Below are 5875 nucleotides of genomic sequence, written 5' to 3'. Positions count from 1 at the left end.
AGACTCTGACCCCACCCTTTGATGAGACAGTTGCAAAATCATACTTCAGTGAACATGGACAGATACAGGGAAAAGTAAAGGAGTGTGGCCAGTTTTGCACTCTACCAGCCTGCTAGATTCTGTATGAATTAACAGTTGTCAGGGGTCCCAAAGAAGAGCAGCCCCCAAGGGAGGGAGGGAAGTAGGGACCTGATCAAACTTCTAGGCCAGTCATTTCAAGGCAAGAATCAGAAATTCCTAAACAGATCCGATGTCCCTCTTTTCGAAACTCTGACCTTCCTGGGCTCACTCTACCCTCTGTAATGAATTCCCTGTGCCTCTTTTAGACTCAACTTAGAAAGGATTCCATGACTTCTGTCTTCAAAATGGACCAAATTTGTAAGCATACCGGAAGGGGTGGACAATTTAGGAATGAATTTCTATAATCTACCTGGCATCCTCCTCCATGATGTTATCACATTCTTTGCCTCAAAAGAGAAGAGAAACAAGGAAGTGGTCTGCCACGTAAAGTGCACTAAAATGCTATTAAGTCTGTACTCACAAAGAAACAAAAAGAAGGAAAGAAGAAAACCCTAAAAATATTGAGGTTGAGTGCCAAATGTAGCATATGTTCTTGGGAATCTGATCTTTGCAACGAATCTCCCAGACGGCCTTGGAGGGAGCTCGGCGGGGAGCGAAATGAGGTGATAGGAAGTGGCCCGTGTAAATCCCCACCCTGGGTTTCACCCATGGAATAACCATGTGTGAGCTCTCACTCTTCTCCTTTGAAGATTGGCATTTGATAAAGCAAAGCATAATTTTCTAAATCCCACATACAATTTTTATTTTTATTTGCAAAATTATTTTCTCTGCTCCTTTCCTTTTCCTGACTCTCCTTTTCCTTGCTCTTTTGGTTTCTTTTCTCTCCTCCCTTAGGGAACAAGGGTTTTCAAGCTCTGCTTCCTTGTCAAGCCAGAAGGCCAAAGAATAAGAACTCCCGGGGCCCTTTGGTTTCTCTCTTTCCATTTCAAAAGATGATGAGGTCAGGTCAATTTGCAAGGTAGACTGGTGCTGTATTACCTAATCGTGGCTCCAAGAACAGGAATTTGGAAGAAAAAAAAAGGAGTAATTAGGTCTCTCCCTCCTAAAATGCCTTTAAAATGTGGATTTAAGAAAACATGTGCTCCAGAGTCACACCGAAAGAACTGGAAGAGCTTTTTGATTTCAAAACGCAGTGGGCCTGGGCCTTGAAGGGAATTTAGAGAGCTTCCAGCTATAAACCAGTCTGATCCCCTAAATTAGCCAGATCTCTGCCTGAGCTCACAGAGACACTGTTCCCATGAGATGCCACGCTGAGGACAATTCTTGGACAGGAATCAATAAGATGCTCTAAGTTGAATTTGCCTTAATGAGCTTTTTGTCCTCAAAAAGACCCACAAATGGGAAGTGGCCTAGCCTGATGGTGAAGAGCCCAGACCCAAGCCAGATTTCCCAGCATCGAATCCCAGCTCTGCACGAGTTATGGGTTGAATTGTGTCCACTCCCCCACGTCTCTCCCAAAATTCAGATGTCATTATGTCAGAGTCCTTATCTCCCAACACCACAGCATGTGACCTTATTTGGAGATCAGGTCTTTACAGAGGTAATCAAGTTAAAATGAGGTTGTTAGGGTGGGCCCCTAATCCAACATGACTGCTGTCCTTATGAAAAGGGGATGTGTGGACACAGACACCCACACAAGGAAGATGCCTTGTGAGGATGCAGGCAGAGATCAGGGTGATGCTTCCACGAGCCAAGGAATCCCTCACCCCTACCCCCAAAATCGTCAGAAACCACCAGAACTGGGAGAGAGTCCCGGAGCAGATTCTCCTTCACGGCCCTCAGAAGGAACCAGACCCGATGACACCTTGATCTTGGACTTCTGGCCTCCAGAACCATGAGAGAATAGGTTTCTGTCATTTAACCCACTCAGCCTGCAGTACCTTGTCACAGCGGTCCTGGCATCACCATCTCTCTGGGTGACTCCGGGTGCCGCTCCAGGAAACATGTGAACGATATGCCGTGTCCAGCTCAGACGGCTGTGAGGAGGATTATATGAATTAATATGCACAAATGCTTTCAATAGAAGTGGGAGCAAAGGGGTGCCTGGGTGGCTCAGTCGGTTGAGCATCTGACTGGATTTCAGCTCCGGTCATCACCCCAAGGTCATGGGATCAAGCCCCTCATGGGCTCGGCAAGGAGCCTACTTAAGATTCTCTCTCTCTCTCTCTCTCTCTCTCTCTCTCTGGCCCTCTCCCCAACTTGCGTTCTCTAAAATAAATTTTTAAAAAAAGTGGACACAAAGGAAAGGCTATGTGAGTACTTGTTAAATAATTTTAAGTCAACATGTCAACATCACACAAGTAATTATAGGAATTATTAGTTAATTCATCTGTCTTTGCAGCCAGTGTGGTATTAAGGAGAAATTTTAAAATCCTTTAGAAAGTGTAAAAGCCATTACTTATTCTAAGCATCGTCCATAAATTGTTATAATTAGAGCTATGCTGTTTTCTTCGTTTTTCTTTCAATAGTGTGATCGGGCAGTGCCTCAGGCCGTTAGGCTTCTAATAAATTATTAATCTGGGAGTTAATAATTCATGTTAATTGGTGCTGTAAGCCACTTTCTCTGGCAAATGTGAGCAAAGGTCAGACCTTCTTCACAGCAAAGATGAAACCTTTTCTAAGTTTCTTTTTCCATGTTCTATCATGGAAACATTAAGATATGGAAGGCAAAATTTAACTAGGGCTGGGAAAGTGAGATAATTCCAAGGATAAAGGTCTAGACCTTCAGTCACAATTCGTGGCCCAGCACTGCCTCCACAGCCCTGTCAGAGGTAGAGGAGAGCTCCAGGGAACTCAGGGGACCCCGGCCCCATGGGATCCTCCTCGTGAAGGATGCAGCAACTCAGGTGTGCGGCTCTCCAACACGACATTGTAGAATAATTGTAAGTGTGACTCGTTGACCAAACTATTTTTTTTTCAGACAATAAAATAAGGCACTCAAAAGACTGGCTCGCCAGTGGGATTTTTCATAATGAATGATGATTCTGCTAAATTACAAGGCACAGCACAGAGAGCATTCATTCACAGAGGGTGACCACACCAGAATCTCAAGGAAATCTCTGTCACCGTTGATGTCTTTGATTTTAATTAATGTATTTAGTTGTGTCTTTGGTTTTATCCCCCAGAAAGAATTTGAGGTAATTCCTGACTGCAGACCACGGAACACAAGAAACCAAAGGCTTCTTCCCTCAATAAATTTGCATTTACTTCTCAACTCATTGATTCATCCTTGGGTCTTGAAGCAGCTGCTAGTGGCCTAGATGTTCTGGGTGTTTTATACCTTTTTTAGCCTCGATAATTGCTTGAATGTTTCATGTCAAGCCACAGACTGATGCAATGAAATAACATTTTCCCATTTGGATAATAAAATTGTTCTTAGTTTGGGGTTTTTCCCCCATTTTCATGAAAAGATAGACATAGACTATGCAGAGAATCATGTCTGAAGACTAAGGATAAAATTTAAGAGCAAACCACTAGTTTAAAGAGTTTCAGAGCCAGAAGTCAAACCCTTCAGCTCTTTTTTTCTTTTTTTCCTAAAGAAAATTTGAATAGCATATGCTTTTCATTGTACTCCTTTCCAGTCATTTACATACTGGGGAAATGTATATTTGGCAACAGGTCCTATTTTTAGTTGTCCTTGAAACTTGCCCTTTGAAAATGTTTTCATTTCTGGCACATATGCGTGTCTTAAGCAAAATGAAAACACAAAGCAAAAAAAAAAGAAAAGAAAAATATGTACAGAAAGGAATGATTTTTCCAGCCCCATGTAGCACAATAAGAAAGCAATCATTCAGTTGTGACTTTAAAAATGGATCCGTGCCTGGATTTTCCAAGTATTTCCTTCTAAATGACTGTTTCTCTACAGAACTGAACTAATGTAAAGAGACAGGTTGTTCCACTGCCAGAACTGAACAAGCAAAAAAAAAAGGAGGCAGGCTATATTTTCATAGGAGGAACTTGACCAAATAATACCTACTCTGTTTCCCTGCAGCCTCTTGGGTTGATTCAGAAGAAGGTGCCATATGCCCCCCGCGTGTCTCCAAGCATGTTTTCCCAGCCTGGCTCTTGATCAGCACCAGACTTCTATTATTTGCAGTCAGTAACAAAGATTCATCCTTGTGTCCGTCAAGCAACAAGGAGAATCTTTGTCACTTAGTGTAATTAATAGCTGTACCTCCTATGGGAAGACAGGAGAAGAATGCCCTTCATACAGAGACTTGGATTCAGAACAGGCTTCGTGGATCTTTGCTGCTTACTGACCAGTGGAAATGCCAGAACTCCAGCAAAGGTGGGAAGTTGGTAAGCAAAATGTTTCCTCTGGGGCCACATGTGTTCCCACCCCCAAGCCCAATAACTGTAGTCCAGGAGAGCTCTCGAACTTTTCCTATGGAACCAGATGGACTTGGAGGCTCTTCCACTGTGAATGTCCTACACCCAGGCCTTGAATCCTCCCCCCTGCCTGCCACCACGTTGTTTCCGTGGACCTCCAGACAGGTTCCGTATAGGAGAAAAAAATAAAAATAGAAATGAGAAACCAGGTTGTTTCATTTGTTCAATGACCCTTCAGAGAATGTGAGTTAGGCCCTGTTTTCGGAATGAGAGAAAGGACGACTCAGGCTCGGAGAGCCTAGTACTTGCCCAGAGGACACAGATGGAAACAGCCAAATCCGGATTCAAATCCAGGCTTCATGGCTCACTTTACACTGAATCGTAGCCTTTTCTTTCCCTCTCTGGGCTCCTACTTTTTTATTATTTTGACGACCCGCTTTCTCTTCTTCCTCCTCTTCCATAAAAATGGTTGGATTTATCTCGTTGTCCCCAGACCTTTAACTTGCTGTCCTCCACCCTAGGACAAACCCAATCTTCTCTCTCATGGGTTCCTGGTACCCTTAAGTACTAATAGTGCCTCATCATCACCCTGCTTTCAATTGCTGTGTCTCCAAGATTTCTTTCCAGAGGCCACTTTATCACTTCATTTAACCAACATGTGCAAATTCTAAGGCCAACATTTTTTCTTCTTTTCCTGCCCAAGGAGAAAGTAAATATATCCTGTGCTTTCTGTCCCTGATCTACAATCTCATGTATTTTTAACTTGGCTCATCCATCACATATTCAGATGCCTTTCCAGCAAGCTTTCTCACCTCTCACCTCATGCGAATGTCCAACCCCACTTACTGGAGGTGGTAGGGTCTCGCTCCCTGCTCTGTTGCTTCCCTCCAGGTAATCAGCAGTGGCTCCCTTCCTCTCTTCAGGGCCCAGAACTCCCAGTTGAAAGCTATCCATCCCTGATATCTGCTTCCCTAACCTCCTCCATCCATAGCTCCGTTTCAAAACCGCCAGCTCCCTCCCTTTCCCCACCTTTCCAATCGTCTCCCGGTGTCAGCTGTGTCCTACCCAGCCTAACAACATCTTCCTGCCACCAGAGTATTGCCAGTCAATGTTCATGGTGCTCCTTATCCAATTTAGGAACCTCCCTGACCTACCTGCATTGCAATAGGGCCAGCTTTAATGAGCTGGTTCTGATTTGGGGTATAGAGCTGTGTGCTGCACCTTAAGAACAGGAGTTCCTGTTAGTCCCAGTGGTGCTATGAGGATAATAAATTATACTACATTTGCATTAAATCTTAATTCCATACATGTATATTAAATTGTAATCATTCCAAGCTCACAAAATTCTTTGCCTACAGAAGGTGCTATTTTGCAGCTAAGAGCGCTCAGCGTTTGTACTGAAAGTTCCTCTCAGTTTGGCAAGCACGATCTTAATTCCTCCCCCTACAGCACCACTTTTGGTGGA

At 43.7% G+C, this 5875-nt stretch overlaps 1 long non-coding RNA gene across 1 annotated transcript; it reads left to right on the top strand.

The window, feature by feature from the left end:
* Positions 1-2688: 2688 nt before the first annotated feature.
* On the top strand, positions 2689-4618 carry LOC109249673 (uncharacterized). Its single transcript, XR_002072697.2, has 2 exons — positions 2689-2963; positions 4073-4618. It is a non-coding gene; the product is annotated as an uncharacterized LOC109249673 (long non-coding RNA).
* Positions 4619-5875: the final 1257 nt, after the last annotated feature.

This window comes from Panthera pardus, unplaced genomic scaffold (assembly GCF_024362965.1).
Source record: "Panthera pardus isolate Hobbes unplaced genomic scaffold, ASM2436296v1 HiC_scaffold_16, whole genome shotgun sequence".
Classification (NCBI taxonomy): Eukaryota; Metazoa; Chordata; class Mammalia; order Carnivora; family Felidae; genus Panthera; species Panthera pardus.
This window is presented reverse-complemented; position numbering and strand designations above follow the sequence as displayed.